The sequence below is a fragment of the Palaemon carinicauda genome, chromosome 40, assembly GCF_036898095.1.
Source record: "Palaemon carinicauda isolate YSFRI2023 chromosome 40, ASM3689809v2, whole genome shotgun sequence".
NCBI classification, from domain to species: domain Eukaryota; kingdom Metazoa; phylum Arthropoda; class Malacostraca; order Decapoda; family Palaemonidae; genus Palaemon; species Palaemon carinicauda.
In genome coordinates this window covers 48,390,807-48,410,806 of record NC_090764.1, presented here as the reverse complement: position 1 = coordinate 48,410,806, position 20,000 = coordinate 48,390,807, and the positions used below count along the sequence as shown (strand labels likewise).

Genomic DNA, 20,000 nt, shown 5'->3' with positions numbered 1-20,000 from the left:
ATATATATATATATATATATATATATATATATATATATATATATATATATATATATATATGTGTGTGTGTGTGTGTGTGTATGTATACATACACAAAGGAAATATGAGGTAGTGCTTTTGTCTAAATGCCATCGCCAGACTCCCAACGAAGTAGAAACAAGTGCAATGTATATATACTTATCATGGGATCCTTATAAGGCAACTCCTTAATGTTCTCAGATTAGTCTGATTTAATAAAACCTGATGGTACACGATCAAAGGAAAGCAAACCTAAATTTATGCTCTAGTCTTTATTCCGATGGTCAGGAATTATCATTTCTAGCATCTGTCTTTATCTGAGGTCATTAAGAGAATGACCTCATAGGGATCGTGTGTTCTGTAGAATGAGGATGCGTCTTTGTCTTATTTCATTTCCATTCTGAAACTATTTATAAGATGAGAGTACTAATGGCAATGAAGTTTTTAACTTTTATTCTCGTGGCTTAATATACATCCGGTACTGTATTTTATCGTTATCACGAGTTATTTGTCATGGATTTTATACATACATATATATATATATATATATATATATATATATATATATATATATAGACCTATATATACGCATACATACATATGCATGTATATTATATATATATATATATATATATATATATATATATATATATATATATATATATATATATATATATATATATATATATATATATAGATATATGTACTGTATATATTTGTGTGCAATGTGTAATATATATATATATATATATTTATATATGTATATATATATACATATATATATATATATATATATATATATATATATATATATATATAAATAAATAATATACACTACACACACAAATATATACAGTACATATATCTGTATATAATACATATACATATTGGAAAACTTTGTAGATTTGTATTTATAAAAACCAGTCAGCAGTCAGATCATCATCATTATATTGAAAATTCCAAAATGAGAAACAGAACATGGTATGATAATTCTATTTTAACATATAGTATGTAGAATGTACGAAGTGATGTCTAAGGATGCATTCTATAGTGTTAATAGCAAGTAAGGAATAATTTGGACTGAAAACGGTATTGTTGTTCGTTGTAGGAGAAATATAAAACATCTTATAATTATAAAATTCCAGAGATGGTGCTTGTTTTTGAAATCAAATCAGCGTATTTCAACCTTAGCTACAGATGCCATGAAACGTAGGAAGACGTCATATTGAATTTCAGCCGCCTCTAAACTTGCATGATGAAGGTAACGTCTGTGAGTCTGGGTTGAGGCACCATTTGCATGGACACACGCAGACTTCAGCTGATTTGTCCTTGGCCAAGACTCTTGATCTTACGCCTGAGGCTGCTCATTCCGCACTGACTTTTGCTTTTCTTTCAATTCTTTTGTCTGTAGCAATAAATCCTTATATCATGTTAGCCATTTCTATTTCATGGAGTAAAAATTTACGTTTATAATTAATGATGTCACTTTTTGGTCAAGCAAAATACGGCTGATGCGTTTAACAAAATTCCATAGGATAGATAGAGTAGGCATAAAATGTGTTCTGAAAACATAGGTATTTTCATTTGATAGTTTATAACCGAAATGTTTTCAAAATTGGATAGCAATAATTTATTTTTTTTTCAAAATCTTCTGTTTTATTTTTTCTTATGTAATATGAATACAAAAATATATAACCCAATTGGGTAAATATCTTTCCAGTAATTAATAATTATCTTGTCATCGATATGGTTGCTTACGCTCTAAGACTTGAATTGTCATTAAATTCTATTCCCAGATTACCATTTAATTGAGTGTGTAAATATTAAACATATGATAATGTTGAATGGTGATGTTTGAGACTAATTAATGTGCTCTTCTCATGCTTATGAATAACTCTCTCTCTCTCTTCCAGCGTGGAATGTCTTAATTGATTTACCTTCTTTGTATTACCATATTCGAGGTATTGAAATGTCGCTGCATTTTGATATTGATAAACAAATAAGGATTTCTCAATATGTAGGCTGCAACTCAAAATAATATTTTGTTCCATGGTAAAAAGTTATTATTTTTAGAAAATTAAATTAGCGTAAATTTTGTTTATCAATTTAGTATTTACTTTTTCAAGTATTTTTATCACAAATACAAAATATTAGCGTTTGTTCCTTGGCTTTTACTTTGATTTGTTGAGTTCAGATCAATCGTCCTTTTTTTACATTATGACCTTTTTATTGTTTATATTTGGAAAGTAAGTCTTTGATTTTCATGTAAAAATAATCGTAATAGGTAAATCTTGTTTTTAATTTGACTGGGTTGAAGAAACTAACAAGATGGCTCACCAGTCGATAAGGATATCCTGTTTGCCTGTTCATGTGTGTGTGTGTGTGTGTGTGTGTGTGTGTGTGTGTTATAGTATGCTGTCTGCCGTCTGGCTGTCAAGTCTTGACATATCCAGGAGACTGGCAAGGAGGTTATTAACCCTCCTTGGAGACTGGGGTTGAAGGAACAGCTTACTCGTAAAAATTTCATGTTTTAAAGAAGCTAAACTATTTGTTTTTTCAATAATTTCCATGGTTGATTTCACAACGATTCTTAGAATAGATAACAAAGCCTGTTGAAGGGAATAACTTAATGTATTACAAGTTATGGAGTTTGAGAGTATTACACACACACGCACACACACACACGCACGCACACACACATATTTTATATATATATATATATATATATATATATATATATATATATATATATATATATATATATATATATATATATATATATATATATATATATATACCGGTATATGTGATAAGTTTTGCACATTTAGACGTGTTTTTCATATTCAAGCCATATATTTTAATACATTAATGTCTGGATTCTCTTATCAACCTTGGTGTGTGTGTTATGTAAATTCACTAAACACATTTAAGGGAGTGACGCAATCACTGGTTAGCCTCGTGACTCAAAATGAATCTTTTGGAATAGGGTAGCTTTTCTCATGAACTTCTTAACCATGAATGCGACCACCAAAACCACCTAGCCTAACTATCAATCACTTTATTCACAGAAGCTGAATGAGTTTACTGTATATTGGAGTGAACCCACTCACTGATCATCTACCGTGATTCGGGAAATGACCGATGAGCGTGCTCAAAAAAAAAAAAAAAAAAAATCAATCATCATTTCTCAAATGAGTAACATCACTGGTCGAACTCAAGTATTTTTCGTATAAGGTACAAGAAAACGTAATTGTGGAATTCTTTACATGATGCAGTATTTTAATAGTTTCTTATACAAATAATGGTAAGATTTATTAGAAACAATCGAAATAAGCACCAACATCAACAATAATTATATCCATAATAATGTTAGGAGTTGAATGGAAAATGCTATCCTCCAGGTTCAATAAGTTAAGAAGGTTTAACATGAATGTCAGGGAGGAAAATCTAGTTCGGAGTGGGTGGTTAGGTAGCCAAAATTTCTAGCATAGATAGACATGGATATGAAGAACTAACTTGGTAAAGATTTTGCCAAAACAAAAATAGCCTCATGGAATTGACCCCCCCTATGCATTATTAGATTCCCTATTGAAAACGTCCCTGCCTGGTGATGGCCAGACTGGGGTTCGAGTCCCGTAGCGACTCCCGCTCACACTCCTCTTTGGTCGCTAGAATGGGGGTGTTTGAGGGAGCCTATAGGTTTACCTACTGACTCATCAGAAGCCATTGCTTGGTCCTCCCTGGTTTTAGCTTGGGTGGAGGGGGGGGGGCTTGGGCGTTGAACATATGTATATATGGTCAGTTTTCAGGGCATTGTACTGCTTGCTAGTGCAGTGTCACTGTTCCTTGCCTCTGCCATTCATGAGTGGCCTGTAAACCTTTAAACAAGCGTTTCTTGACTTAAGGAAATTTTTCAACGTAGTTTTTCATCACTAAGGCCTATGAAAAGTTATTTACGAAATATAATGGATGACACAAGGTTCTGGGAATTCACCGAAAATGAGCACAAATTTTCTGATTGCTTTAGAAAGCATGTTTAACCAGCACAACAAGAGGAAGACTGAGTGGTATCTTTGCATCAGTATTCTGTGAATGAAAATTAGTGAAATTTTATGCATTTGAACTAATGTCAGATTTATAGTATGGATAATTATCTATGAATATAATTTGCACCCCAATTCAGCCATAATAGTCAAAATGATTAATATAATATTGACTATTTTCGTACTTGAAACAACACATGCTCAGAAGTGTGGTTCTGCTTTATGCTTATTTGAGTGTTTATGGGCTGGAATACAGTTAAAGGTTATATCATGTTTCATGTCAATTACTTATGGTTTTAACCAGCAACCATAAACAGAGGTAATCTAGGTAAAGCCAAAACCTTGCCCATACATCAGCATCACCACTTTAATAACAAAGAAATGTTTGTATTTTTCATCATGAAAATCTTTAAATTGAAAGGATTGAACCCAGAATGGACCCCCCCCCCCCAAAAAAAAAAAAAAAAAAAAAATGAGACCCCAGAGTGCCACTCATTCTGTGAACCCTAGCTACGCCACTGCAAATTGGGCCAATAGATACTCGGTAAAATTGCTATGAGAATATGTTGTTAAATGTTTCAAACGGTCATGCATGAAACTTTATCCTAATGTATTGAATTGAGACTAGATCACGCCTGCTACTCTTAAAATGTGAGTAAAAATATAAGTGTACCCTTACAGTGTTTGTTCACCACGTCAACACTTTTATACGGTTGGGTTAGATTGACTTAAGATTTTGATTCGTCTAATGTCTAGTGTCGTATTTCCCCACGGAATACTTTCTCTACATTGAAGCATTTAGATTATTGTTGGAGCGGTTTTTAGTTTTAATATCTTTATGATTTTTATCCGAGAAAGGCCGTTCCTTGCTGCTGAATAGCTCTTAAATGATTACAAATGAAGATGATAAGTGATAAGCGAGATTCATATACTTGATTATAACTATTGAATAAAAACACGAAAACACCTTCACGTGTATTTATTCGTGAAGGAACCCTTCTAGTATAAACCCATTCCATTAATGTAAACAGTATTTCTTGAGCAAGACAGTAAGGCTATCAAAGCAAGAACTGTTATTTTTTACTCCAGAGCCTATGACCAGAATAACTGATAATTAACAAGACCTGAAGTGTATCTAGCTGAAGACGGTGTAAGATGCAAACAAATCATGGATTAAAATTACCCCGGGAAATCACTTTGCATGGTTTTGTATACTTATTGAACTTCTTTAGAATTAGAAGCTGTTGAGATTCATAAGGTTTAGATTTTATCCTTTCTATTTAACCTTCAAAAGTGAGCAGTGGTGCGTTATGATAAATGTTTTTAATCTTTGAATCGATTGGAAGAAAATGGAGTTATTATGCCACAATTCACTTTCACACACACACACACATATATATATACATATATATATACATATATATATATATATATATATATATATATATATATATATATATATAATTAAACATACTTAACATTCCAGGGTCAGAAATCTCACTCATTAAATTACCAGTGATCCAAGACCACCGGCTACATATCTGCAAATCCCAGAGAACTTTCCCCACCCAATCCTGTTTAACAGATTCATTTGTATTTCCCATATCTTTCTTTTCATTTCGTTTTCAATATTGATTCAGTGAAGTTATAACAGAAATTAGTCTTATCGATTTACAATAATAGTCCAGGATGTAATAACGAGGTCCGTGTGTTTTAAACCTTCTCTCAAATGATGCTTACAAATGGGTGAGATTAATATCGGTGTGTTATCTTCCATCGTGATAAAACAACGTCCTTTTATAAGAACTTTAATTTTTACATGCTGGATATTCTTTCCAACTCCTGGAACGTCCATGATGAGTTACCGTGTGAGTACCCTTTTGATGATATTGATTCATAATTAGGGTTGCTGTGGTTTATTGGTGACGTCTCTGCCTGGTGATCGCCAGACTGGGGTTCGAGTCCCGCTCAAAGTTGTTAATTCCTTTAGTCTCTGCAACCTCACCAGCCTTGCGAGTTAAGGATGGGGTGTTCGAGGGAGCCTATAGGTTTACCTGCTTAGTCATCAGCAGTCATTGCCTGGCCCTCCCTGGTCCTAACTTGGGGGGAGAAGGGGTTTGAGGTGATTATATGTTATATATTGTCAGTTTATGGGGCATTGTCCTGCTTGCTAGTGCAATGTCACTCTCCCTTGCCTCTGCCATTCATGAGTGATCTTTAAACCTTCATGGTCAGTTTTGTTAAAATCCCGATTTAAATCATTTAATTTATTTTTGTATTAGAGAACCCTACAGTTGAAGTTGTGTTCCCTTTTTTCGTATAAGCCAAGGATTTGCTCATCTTAGTTTAATATTACACGAAAGTATATTTGATATTTTTTTCTTTTCCTTTCGGTTAATTATATTCGTGTAGAGCATACTTCTCTTCGGTGGGGGGATTGGGCATGTAGAGAAGAGCGCTACTTTTCTCCTGTAGTAATTGTCAATACATCAATATATTCGCACAGTTCTTTCAGAAATCCAGATGTAGATTCACCTTAGCTAGTTCTGAGCAATTTATTTCTCTTTAGTTCCGAGTGTTGCTTTCAGTTATGAGGAAGTATTTAATGTCCTTATTTTTCACGCGAGATAAATTAATTCCTTTAGAATCTCGTTCATTGAGCAACTTAGTTTTAGTTACCTTATTTGTAGATTATTTGGCTCGTGTGACCAGACACGGACTCTGTGATATCATTAGACTCCAATCTCCATGTCCCTCTCTATATCTATTGCCAGGCAGGTCTTTCAAGAAAACAAGTTTTTAAGCTACTCGCACTGCAGGTATATAATGCCGCCTTCTCTCTCTCTCTCTCTGTCTCTCTCTCTCTCTCTCTCTCTCTCTCTCTCTCTCTCTCTCTCTCTCTCTCTCTCTCTCTCTCTCTCTCAAGCAGTGTTCAGAGAACTCAGCACACAGAGTAAATGAAGAAAGTTCAATTCTCGAAATGACCAAGTAGCAATGAATAGACATCTTCCTTAGAAAGCCTTCGTGTCTGTTCGTCTTAATAGTGAATTACACAGTATCTAAATACACCGTCGAGTGTTGCAGCAGTCTTGAGAGTGATGGTGTGAGTGTTCATTTCTCAGAACATCAAACCAGGTGGAACTATTCTCTGAATATCAAAGAGGTGTTCTCTGTGATTTCTAGCCATATTTACCTGTAGGACACATTACGTGGAATTCAGAGAACAAGAAATAATCTCACGTAGTCATTAAATATCATGCGTAGCCTATATATATATATATATATATATATATATATATATATATATATATATATATATATATATATACACAATATATATATGAGAAATTTGTCCTCAGGACTGGAGATGTCTGCATTTGTTGTGTGTTTATATATATATATATATATATATATATATATATATATATATATATATATATATATATATTGTGTGTATGCATATATAGTGTGTTTATATATATATATATATATATATATATATATATATATATATATATATATATATTTGTGTGTGTGTTTGTGTGTGGATGTGTATATCTGTGTGTTTGGGTTACTTGATAAGTTTAGTTCGACTTCGTAATACGCAAATGTAATAAAATTCAGTGGCACTTCACTGCTTATTTTTCATTTGCTAATTTTCAGTAGCACAGCATATGAGCAAAGTATGTGGAGAGACTGTCTTTCCTATGACACCCTTGGGCTTCGTTTCTTGGCAGACTGCCTACTCTACTCGATGAAAGAGCCTAGCTAAGTTTCTGGTGACATCATACGGTTGTTGATTCCAAGGTCAGTACTTACTGCTTGCTGACCTTCAACTTTCAAACCCACCCACTCTCCAAAAGTGATTTAAGTTTTAAAGGCAGCCCATAAATTGCAGAAGCAAGGGACAGTGACAATACCCTGGCTAGCAGGACAATACCCTACATATGACCAGAAACGGCTAGGCAATGGCTGCTGATGACTCAGCATATAGAACTAAAGGCTCCCCCAAACCTACCATCCTTAGCTCTCAGGGATGATGAGGTTGCAGACACTAAAAGAAACTAGTGAGCTTGACCAGGACTCGAACCCCATTCTGGCGATCACCAGGCCGGGACGTTTTCAAAAGGCCCACACAAAAATGGGTCTAAAGGGGCAAACCTAAATTCAGTTGACAGAGGTTTTTCCATGCTGATATAATGTTAATTCTGCAATTCCTTAACTTATACTAACTCTTCTAAGGCTATTAATTACTCTTGAAGTTTTTCTTTCCCACGACCGGACCTCTACACGTGTTTCACATCAATGAGTAACCTACTAGTTTTTGTTTTCGTCAACAAACCTTGAGACCTCTGGTATCGGTTGATTGTCTCTGCACTTTTACACGGAACTGTCTTTGTGCTGACCTAAGGATATTTGGCCACTTCTACTTGGTTTTCAAAACACTACTCTATACTATGATAGTTTACAGCAGTGTTCCGACCATAGTTACGTACACACACACACACACACACACACACATATATATATATATATATATATATATATATATATATATATATATATATATATATATATTTATATATATATTATGTGTGTATATTATATATATATATATATATATATATATATATAATTTATATATATATATATATATATATATATATATGTGTGTGTGTGTGTGTGTGTGTGTGTGTGTAGCACACACACACACACACACACACATATATATATATATATATATATATATATATATATATATATATATATATATATATATATATATATATATTATATATATATATATATGTGTGTGTGTGTGTATATATTATATATATATGTGTGTGTGTGTATTTTAGACATTTGAAAACATCAAATAGGCTTCATAGACTCGTACATAACGTATTAGGCATATTTGTTCGTTAACATTCAATTTTGTATTTATAAGATAAATCGCTTTCCTGCCATTTACAAAAAAGGGGGAGATACGAACCACTGAACATGTCTTAGGTCCCATCCACTTGACCTTATGTATCTTAGTTTTATTATTCTATCTTTTATAGCGGTTATCTTATTATAGGTCATTATAATGCCATCCTATCTTGTATAGTATTTATCTTATAGTTCTTATCGTTCTTATGCTTTAATTTTTTTTTTCTTATTTTACAAAATTTGCATAACTTGGGTGACTTTGTAGACAAAATTTTAGACTTAACAAGTCACTATGACTAGGAAGTAAGAGAGAAAGTTCAATTCGTAAATATATTTTCCTCACTACAAAATAAATAAAAAGTTACGGAATGAAACGTTTTAATCTTTCTTACACTAAATTCCAAGATGTTTTAAGTGGACATCTGGTAGAGATTTCCTTTTCAATGGTATGATTATTATGAATGTTTTATGGGCAAGCAATTTCCATTTCTGTGAGAACCACGTTTTTAAGACTCTGTATCCGTTATTTAGTGATTACGAGATTAGAATAATCGAAACTACTTCATCAGTTTTAAAGTGACCTACAAATTGTACAATCAAAATAGCATGAGGACAGTTTATGTAACATCGTAATATCAGGACAAAGTCAAGATACCGGCCAGATCCAATAAGCTGTAAGGAGTACTTTTTTTCAAGTTATGGAATCATCCTTATCATACTTGGTTAAGATAACTTTCTTATTCCTATTCATAGTTACTTAAGCACATTACAGCAACTGCTGTTGTTCATATCTTTAGTAACCCTAGACCCATTCCATCTAGTGTTCCTCGGAGTAATGTTTATGAACTATAGGCCTATACGACTTGACTGTTGAGCTAAAAGGCGAGATCATCATCAGTCCTTAGACGATGGTAGGCATGTTGTAGGTTTGGCTCTTCTTCTTCTTCTTCTTCTTCTTCTTCTTCTTCTTCTTATTATTATTATTATTATTATTATTATTATTATTATTATTATTATTATTATTATAAAAGCGTAAAGTTACGTGCCCAAGGGTTCTGACAGGGAAAGAAATGAAATTGAAAGAAATAAAGAATAAACTATATATGTGAAATGTTCATGAACTATAGGCCTATGCGTCTTGACTGTTGAGCTAAAAAGCGAGATCATCATCAGTCCTTAGACGATGGTAGGCATGTTGTAGGTTTGGCTCTTCTTCTTCTTCTTCTTCTTCATTATTATTATTATTATTATTATTATTATTATTATTATTATTATTATTATTATTATTATTATAAAAGCGTAAAGTTACGTGCCCAAGGGTTCTGACAGGGAAAGAAATGAAATAGAAAGAAATAAAGAGTAAACTATATATGTGAAATGTCAGGAACTAATCATAATGGGCTGTCGTTTTGGGGATGAACCCCGACAAAAATAAGACTACTGATCGCCAGTTCTCGGAAAATATCCAATTTTGGCAACCCGCCACAAGCCTCGTCCTTTTTTTATATACAGTATATAGCAGGACACTTCCATTAGACCCCTTTAAGGATTGTTCAGCTGCTGTGTGGTTAGATGTTATGCCTATTTTTTTCTTATGATGTGATAACGTAGCTAAACGTCCAAGTATATAACTGAAATCCTTCATTCTTTTTATTGTGAAACTGTATTGTGTTTTTCTGACTCGTACGTTTGAAGAGTTCGTAGTGCTTCTTTCAGAAGTCATCCGTAAGTGAATATTTTGTTAATGTTTGTTTATTTGTGAATTTATTTGTACTGATCTGTAATTTTCTTATCCTTTTCTCTTTATATGCTGTATATATATATATATATATATATATATATATATATATATATATATATATATATATATATATATATAGAAGTATGCTGTGTAAGCTTATAGTACTGCAGATTTGGCTACGGGCGTTTAATGATTCCCATTTGAATGGTTATCAAATATGAATATAACAGAGTAAGGGATAAAGTTATAGCCTTATTTTATCGTTCCTACTGTCAAGAAATACTATCAGTAGGTGTTAAAGATCCATCCTATATGCTTTTTTTTCCTATTTATTTAATACAAAACTGCTGAATGAGCAAAAGTTCTTTAGGTAATTTGAAATGACTCATTAAGCCACCCGAAACAATACATAGTCATTTCTGCTGTTTTTATTTATTTTTGTTACCATGGAAGAGGAATGAAAAGGATAGATTTACTTGGGCCTGTTTTGCCAAGGAAGAAAAACGTGACTCTTAGGACTCAAGGCCACCTGGCCACTCCTCTTCTTTGTGGTTCTTCCTGCCTCCTCGCTCTGTTGCACCTAGGTTTCTTTTGTTTTTCTTGTCAAATGCACCTGCTAGGCATTCTTAGTCAGAAGGAATGAGGATAAAAGTGGTTAATTACAAAGGTTAACGTTAGAGTGAAGATGATCAATCCTTTTGACAGTTTTATGAGAGGGATAAACATAATGTTTCTTTCATACTGTTTTTGTTAGTTTTCCTAAGGTGTCTGTCTTTACACCTTTATATTATAGTGGTTGTGATAGACTATTTCTTGCCATAGTTCTTTTATTTTATTTTATATTTATGTAATGTGATTAAATTTTATATATTTTGAAGATTTATACATCAGAGTATTATTCTTTGAATGATTTTTATAAGTCAAAAGCTTCACATTATCATAAGCGTTTTTTCTTCATTATTTCCTCTCTCTGGTTCACAATAGGCTTTGTATGAGAAACACTCAAACCACATTTTTATCTCCTTTATAACAATGTCTTTCACATGGTAAATAATCCCCATCTCGTCCCCTATGTTTATTGAGTTCTGTGTCTGGCTATGAAAAGAAGCAGTTGCACCAAGTTTGCCTTTAGCGCTGATTAAACACCATACTTTTATAGAAAAGGGGGTATTTGTAAGGGGTTGCTCAAATAATGTATGTGGTTGTATTTGTGTTTTGTACACTGATTACTTTCACTAGGTTTGTCTACTGTATTTATATTCTCTTTTTTCAATCATTGTTTAGCCTGTTAATATAATAAATTACTTTTGATCGTATTTCCATTTGTCATTCATTTAAAGTACGGTTATAATAGTTTTACCAAAAAGAAGTGATGTCTCAAATTATTTCAAGGAAGTTTTTTTTTGCCCCCCCCCCCCGAAAAAAAAACTGGACGACTTCCGGGGACTCTCCTTGGCAGAGACCATCAATACAAAAATAAATTTAACCTCAATATTGAAAGATTGTAGAAGAAAAAACAGTTAAACAAAATATGCAATTAATACATATAATAGTTAGTAAAGGCTTGGGGTAGTTCCTAAAGGAAATTTTAGTTTCATGTTTACATTCCAAATAACAGGTTAAACATGTTGACTGTTACTTTACTTGCTTTAAGGGCTGCTTTCATGGGTCTATCACGCAGGGGAAACCCTATGCACTATAGGACCTACAAGATCAGTTAGTTTAGACTTTAGAGTAATGCATTCTTAAGTATTTTGCGTATCACACAAGCATAATGGGTGTTTAATGTCGAATCTACGTGCTCGAAGCACGTAGATAACAAAGAATTCTTCGGTATCTTCTCCAAAGCCTTAACATCTTGAGTAAGTCTATCCAATGATGTCTGGTAGAAACATTGTGGACCTGGAATGACTTATTAAGTCAGTTTGATGAGGACAAGGTACAGTCGAGTACACAAGGATCGACAATTTACGAGCTCCTGTATATTTTTATTTCCTTAAATGCGGAATATATGAAGCATTAAGGCACCGAAAATTTCGAAATTCAATTTTCAGCCAACATTGGATATTTATTTTTTTAGAACTCGTTATATATTCATGAGATGGTTGATATGATAAAAAAAAATTACTAGAATATTTCGAAAATAATGAATATGAAGAGATTTGCCAATGAATTTTGTTGTCCCAAGGACATAGGTGGTTGGTCGGTATAGAGCGACCGAAGCTTATCCAAGGACATATGGTACCACACAAGTATTGCGACCGTTGGGATATATTTTTTATTTATGGTATTGCATTGTGGGTCTAAATGCCGGATCGTCTCTTTTTCTTGTCATTCTGAATTATGGCAGCGGTAAAGTAAATCGGTTTCTAAGTGGATATTCAGTTCCAATCATAATTGTGAAGTGTCCTAAGTATGGCTTTACCCACGGTCTAGGTATATTCCTGGCCCTTGGTTTTGCCTTCGCGTTTCGGAAATACAGACATCAGTGGTATTGCAGAACCTTCTGCATCTGGAACACCTGATTACATATAAGCTAAGTGAGGTGGCTAACCAAATTATGTATCTTTTTTTTCTCGCTTTGTTTCCGACGTCGTTAGTCTAGGGGTGTGGGGAGGAGTGACATAAGGACTACCCGGACCTTTGGTTATTTGGGTGTGGTTAGGACAGTCTCTCTTCTTTTATTCGTTTGGTGTATTCCCCCACCCAAAAACATTGTTATTGTTCAGAAGGGGTGTTAAAACTACTTACTTGCAACGTTACAAAGGACAAATTTGTTCAAAAATTTCTGTAGAAGGTAGGGAAAATATATATTTTTGTACCCAAAATTCCATCTTGGTTGTAACTGTAATTTTATCACGGATAGCATAGGCAGTGAATATTTCTTGGTGTAATTAATGAAGACAGGAAAATTAATTGTTTTTAAACATTTTCATGGCCTGGAACTATACCGGGTGCATCTTACAATCTTGGTTTATTTTTTTTTCCGGGTAAACCGAACCAGAGTGATTTTGATGACATTTTTAAAAAGTTGAGAAATGATGTTGAAGGTTTGATTATTGTTAAAAAAGTGCGAAGTAATAAAGTGAACTTGAAGTTTCGGCAAATCAGTGTGTATACGAAGGTATGATGAAAAAGTAATTTGTGTATCTAATAGTCTGGAAGGGAAAGTAGTAAAGTTTTACAGGGTACGCTCCAACGTATGCAAAACAGTGTGCCAAGTGATAAATTAAGGTGGTCGGACGGGAAAGTGATACTTCTACACCCTGTAGACGCAATAAAAACTATTTTGAAGTCAACAGAATAGGGCAAGGAAACGGGATATACTGAATATGCGTGCTCATATTATATAGCACATGACTTTATTATATATATATATATATATATATATATATATATATATATATATATATATATATATATATATATATATATAATTATATTTATCATCAGCCAAAACTAATTCACTGCATAGGCCTCAGACATGTCCTTCCATTTGCTTCTTTTAGGAGTTTTGCTGTGCCAGTCCACACCCGGAAACTTTCTTAAATAAGTTCGTTAATTCGTCGTCTTCTCTTCTATATATATATATATATATATATATATATATATATATATATATATATATATATATATATATATATATATATATATTATGTGTGTGTGTGCTACTCTAATTTCTTGTGAAACTGGAATTCGTTTTGAGATATTGACTAGTGCAGCCCGTACTCTGTATGACGAATGGGACTGTGGATAATAACTTGAAAGTGTGAATACCATTTTCGTTTTTAAGTTCATTGTTTACTTTTCCGTTGTTTGCATACACTTTTGGCAGCCTTCTGTTATTTTCGTGTGACGTAATCGTTAGCCAATGAAGAGCTTCCAAATATTTATACAGATTTTGCTCATATCAAAATAAAAGATATACCCGAAATAACCTACATAACTGTTTTGCGCAGCTCATCCATGTAACGCTTTCCAGAACAGAGGGGCAGTGCGATGACGATTATTTGGGAGCAAAGCGAACCAAGGTAGAGCAAAGACCTTTTGAGAGACGGGATGTAAATTTTATAGGTAATTATGATACTTTAGATGGTGACTCACGCAGATGACGTGTGCAGCCCATCCAGTACCGCTTGCCAGAACAAAGGAGCAATGAGATAATGTTTAGTTACAGCAGATCGAGCCATGGCGGAACGAAAACCATTTGAGGGACGAGACACGAGTCACAGGTAATTATACTGCTCTATCATGCTACTTACACGAACCATATGTTATTCACCAGGATATCTTGTGTCGACTAAGTATTTGTGACCGTAACTATTGCTACAGATCGCTCGTTTTGTGGGTGTGTGTTTTCCCACTCAAAACCCCAGTTCCCCACAGGGGTCTCAAATATTTGTTATTATAAAGGAAGGGGATAGGATAACTCATGAACGAGTGGTTTGCCCTATTATTCATGGTTAGAAGTGGATAAAACAAAAGTTAACGAAAAACATTAATATTTAATGTGTGTATGTATGTATTTTATATATGTGTGTATTAGTAATAATAAATTGCATGTTGAAGAAAATGTTTCCTAAAATTTTATTTCTAAATAATTTTAAAAACTCCAAACCAGCCGCAGATTTTGTCGGAAAATATTCGTATTTCATTTTATGTGGCAAAGTCTGAAAACTGCGATAATTTGGCGTTATTTTGAATAAACGTTATTGTAGTTCATACAACGATTACCAAGACGTGCTCTTTCCCATTCAAACAATTCCTTACCTGGTAAGGGTCTGCATTCGATAAGAACATTCTAATGATCTCTTCTCATCGTTATGTTTCTGTTGTGAGTGGATGGTCTGGCAGTTTCTTGTAATGGATGATAAGATTTTGAGTGTCACGATACGACGTATGATAAGGTTCTTCAAGTAGCCAGAGTTGAAGGTCGGCTTATCTCTTGCCTTCTGGGTTTGACGATGTATAGTAGGCATTACACTGCATCGGCTTCATTATTAGTCACATATTTCACAACTTTACACCTCTATCTGTCCGTCTTTGAAAATAAGCAACAAGTTAGGGGACATATCACAGTCTTGTCTTAAATCCACTTCCACACCAAATTGATTACTTGCGCAGTAGAACACACCGTTCCTTTCACCAGACTGTGATTACCCTCTATGTATTGCCTTTGCTCCTATCTAGTTGACTACTTTAACTAGCAGGATCCTCACTGTATGGGTCCTGGTAACTAGCTAGTTAACACTTAACTCGTTATAGGTAGCAAAGGTTCTCAATTCTTCATCTGCTCCTCTAATGCATATACAGTTTACTGTAGGCGATTAATTTTATAATAATGAAACAGGCACAGTACTGTTTTTGTGGATTTAAGGGAAATATACCTGGTTTGGAGGTGATCATTGGAGAGACTGTAAAATTTTATTTTATAGGTATTTGCAGGGACGTGTTTTAGATGACTTGCATCATAGAAAAGTTCAATATTTTTACATTTTGGTTAACTCTACTTCACTTTCTGTTTTTTAATCGCTTGCATCTTACGAAATTATTAACATTTGTATTTTGATATCGATTAGATTATTCATTTTCATTTATTAATAATTTGTATCAACTTTCGTCCTCGTGACCTTATTTTTGTATTTTTAACATATGGGAATACCGTTTACAGGAATCTTGCTGAAAAGTTAGCGAACATAGTGCTGCAGGGAATTAAGCTTTCTATTTATGGAAGTGGAATTTTCAAGGATTGTCCAGTGATCAACAATTTTACTGCCATCAATATTCCTTTGTTTCGCTTAGCATAGTGCATGCCGAGCCACGTATGGAAATACTCTCTTGCACTGTATATTTATTTATATTTGTCGCGAACGAAGTGAATGACCTTATATGAAATGCCTAAATTTTTGTCGCGAATGAATCTCACCCAACACCATAATCCAGTCATTCCTTTTTATTTTATCGCCTGGTGGGTTGGGGGAGCAGCTGATATTTTCGGCGGCGGGGTCAATAACTCCTGTACCAATAGATATATTCAAATGAAATTTTAAGGGATTATCTACACACATCTGTATATATATATATATATATATATATATATATATATATATATATATATATATATATATATATACATATATATATACACACACACACACACACACATATATATATATATATATATATATATATATATATATATATATATATATAGAGCTTTGTTTCTCCCAATTTTCATATACAGTACATACCTGTTATAGGCCTGCTCTGTCCGTCACTTTTGTTCGTAAGTCACAGACTTTAGCTACAAAATCAGTGACGCCCCAAACTACTCCTAGAGTTTTACAGATATCCAAATAATATTCACAGGATTTGATGGGTGTTAATTGAACTACATTCATACCAGTTTTCGTATTGATACTTGCCATAGAAAAGTCACAGTAGCCATTTTTCGATATCTGGAGGCCGATTTTCGTTGGCCCCGTAAAGTACGCGTAGAATACTTCACATACCTAAATGAACTCTTCAGGGATTTATGGGATGGATATGTACTTTGTCCATACCAATTTTCATGTTGATATCTGCCATAGAAAAGCCACAGCAAACGTTTATGTCGGTATGGGTCGAATGGTTATTGTTGGCGGTAGAGTAGATTGTTCCTAGAGTAATTAAATATCCAAATAAAAATTTCAGGGATTAATGGGAAACATACTTTCTCTGTCCCTGCCATATTCAATGGTAATATCTACAATTGAAAAGATACAGCTGTCATGTAGCCCTCTTCAATTTGCTGTTGAATATAGCAACATTACATTGAACTGTGATAGTGAACGACATCAACGAGAGACAATGTCGATCTCATAAACAATATCCGTCCCAAGTTACACCTATCTAGTTTCATCATGTTTTAAGGCATTAGGTTTTATGAAAGGTTCCTTAAAGAGCTGATGGCCACTGAGAACCGCTCCATATGAATGTGTACGCATCGTCAGGTATAAGATTAATAATTATAATGATAATAGCCATAATAATGATCAGGTTGAGGAACTGTTTCATGCGAATACTTTATCCTTAATGGTCACTGATGCTTTATTGGTTATTCCCTTCAAGGCTAGGAGATGATTCCAGGGTATTATTATTATTACTAGCTAAGCTACAACCCTAGTTGCAGGATGCTATAAGTCCAAGGGCGCCAACAGGGAAAAAGATCCCGGTGAGGAAAGGAAATGGTGAAGTAAATAAATTACAAGAGAAGTAATGAACAATTAGAATGAAATATTTTAAGAACTGTAACATCATTAAAATAGATCTTTCATATATACTATAAAAAAGAGGAAGATAAAAAGATACAATAGTGTGCCCGAGTATACCCTCAAGCAAGAGAACTCTAGCCCAATACAGCTAGTTATAAACATTTTAAGGAGACTCGGAGCTTGGTTGACTATTCTTGCACCCATTTGCGAGTGCGATGAGTTTGGAGAGGCTACCGTGATTTCTGTGACTGTGGGATCTATGGCCATCCACCAAAGCTTTAACACCTCTCAAGGAGCAAAAACCTCACTGGACTTGCCATGGTCGGGACTGTTCGTTTGGCCTTAGACAGAGTGAGTTCTCAGACTTCTGGCCTTGAGGATTCTCTAGGGTCTAGCCAGTTGAGTAAGATTTTGTCTCCTGCACTCTCTCAACAAAAAAGATTCAACATACCTGAGAGCACATATCAGTCTCCACTTGCTGTCGATCCTGCAGTCTCTACTTTGACCGCTAGCTTGCTTGTGGAAAGACTCGAGGCAGAAAGCAGTCTTTCCGTCTTTTTAGTCTAGTGCCACGCAATCTTATTCCACGTCCAGCCTAAAGACAGTTTCTAGAGTAGCTGGTGGTCTGGTGCAGTCACCTACTTTGCCCTTACTGTACTCGGAAATTATAAGATCATGAGACCTTTGCAAAGTACTGAAAGGCAAAGTACAGCAAGTGGTCATGTCTGGTATGAAGGTGTTGACATTCTTTGCTCTCCAGTCAGCTAACCAATAAGCCAGTAGAGTATGAAGAGGAGGAATGCAATTTTTTCCTTAATCTCCGGACTAGTTGCACAAGGGAATACCTCGATGGTAGAGACTTCTTCTTCGCTCCTGAAAAGGACAGAAGCATGAGTGGGGAGGAGAAAGGCTAGCCATGACACCTCCATCGTGCTGTTATTTTCAAGAGTCCAAGCCTTACAAAGGCGACATAGGCACAACCTTTATCTGCCGTGCCATTATGATTGGGTTTGAAGAAAGCTCCAGTTGCCTTCAAAGAACAGTTGAGATTCAAGTTGCTTTTTCATATAAAAAGGCTTGGGGAATGCTTCACCCTTCTGTTCCCAGCCTGGCCAGCGCATAAGCACTGTAGAGATAAAACAGATTGAGAGACGTCGAAGATGGCAATCACCGCATCTAGCTGCCACGATTTGGGGAATCCTGTCGTACTATTGGCCAAATTGAGATCAACATGGTGGACAGTGATTTGCAGAAGTCCTTCAGGACGGATACAGCCTATCTTTCGAAGATCTTCGACCTCCCCTCATTTGCACAGGGATAGTTTTCCAGAGATTCCCTCTGAAATTGTTTTAAGCTCTACCCTTGGTGGCAGAGGAGAAATCAATGGAGGAGGAGAATATGCTCCAAATCAATCAAGAATTCTGGGTTCTACAATTAACTTTTTGAGGTGGAGAAGTCGACCAAAGATCTGATGACCAATTATCAACCTCATTTTGCTGAACAATTATGTTCAAACTCCATCCAGCATTGAGACAACAAGTATTGTATAGTCTGGTATTAAAGAGGAAGACTTGAGACTTTCAGTTGATCTGAAGCACTTGTATTTCCAAATACATGTCCTTCAGTTCTTAGGAAGGTACCTTCACTTCAATCTCAAGGGAGTAGTGTGCTATTTCAAATTCATGGGTTTCTTGCCATCCACCTCTCCCAAGTGGTCACTCTGGTGTCAGTAAGGCCCCTCTTGAATGAGAGATGTCTGTGGAAGTTTATCAATGAGTGGCAGCTGCTTCAGATTCAAGATCAATTACACTTTATTTGTTACAATCTGAGAATTGTGGTAAATTGGGAAACGTTTGGTCTCGCATTCAAACAGAGGATGAAGTACCTGGACATTCTGTCACAGCAGCAGTTAGAGTCATCCCTCCAGAAGATTGCATCAACAGGCTCAGAGAGGTAGGACAACAGTTCTTATTTAAGTAAGAACTCCTGAGGCTGTGACAGTGTCTTCTTGGG

The 20,000-nt window shown here is 34.6% G+C and overlaps 2 protein-coding genes across 2 annotated transcripts in view; one reads left to right on the top strand and one right to left on the bottom strand.

Annotated features, from left to right (window-relative positions):
- Nucleotides 1-15,865, bottom strand: part of LOC137631762 (uncharacterized) — a 334,578-nt gene extending 318,713 nt beyond the window's left edge. The window contains exon 1 of the mRNA XM_068363705.1: nucleotides 15,505-15,865. The gene's annotated coding sequence lies outside the window, so the exon portion shown is untranslated. The remainder of the gene's footprint in view (nucleotides 1-15,504) is intronic.
- Nucleotides 1-20,000, top strand: part of LOC137631764 (E3 ubiquitin-protein ligase MARCHF11-like) — a 232,257-nt gene that overhangs the window by 5,383 nt on the left and 206,874 nt on the right. The window lies entirely within an intron of this gene.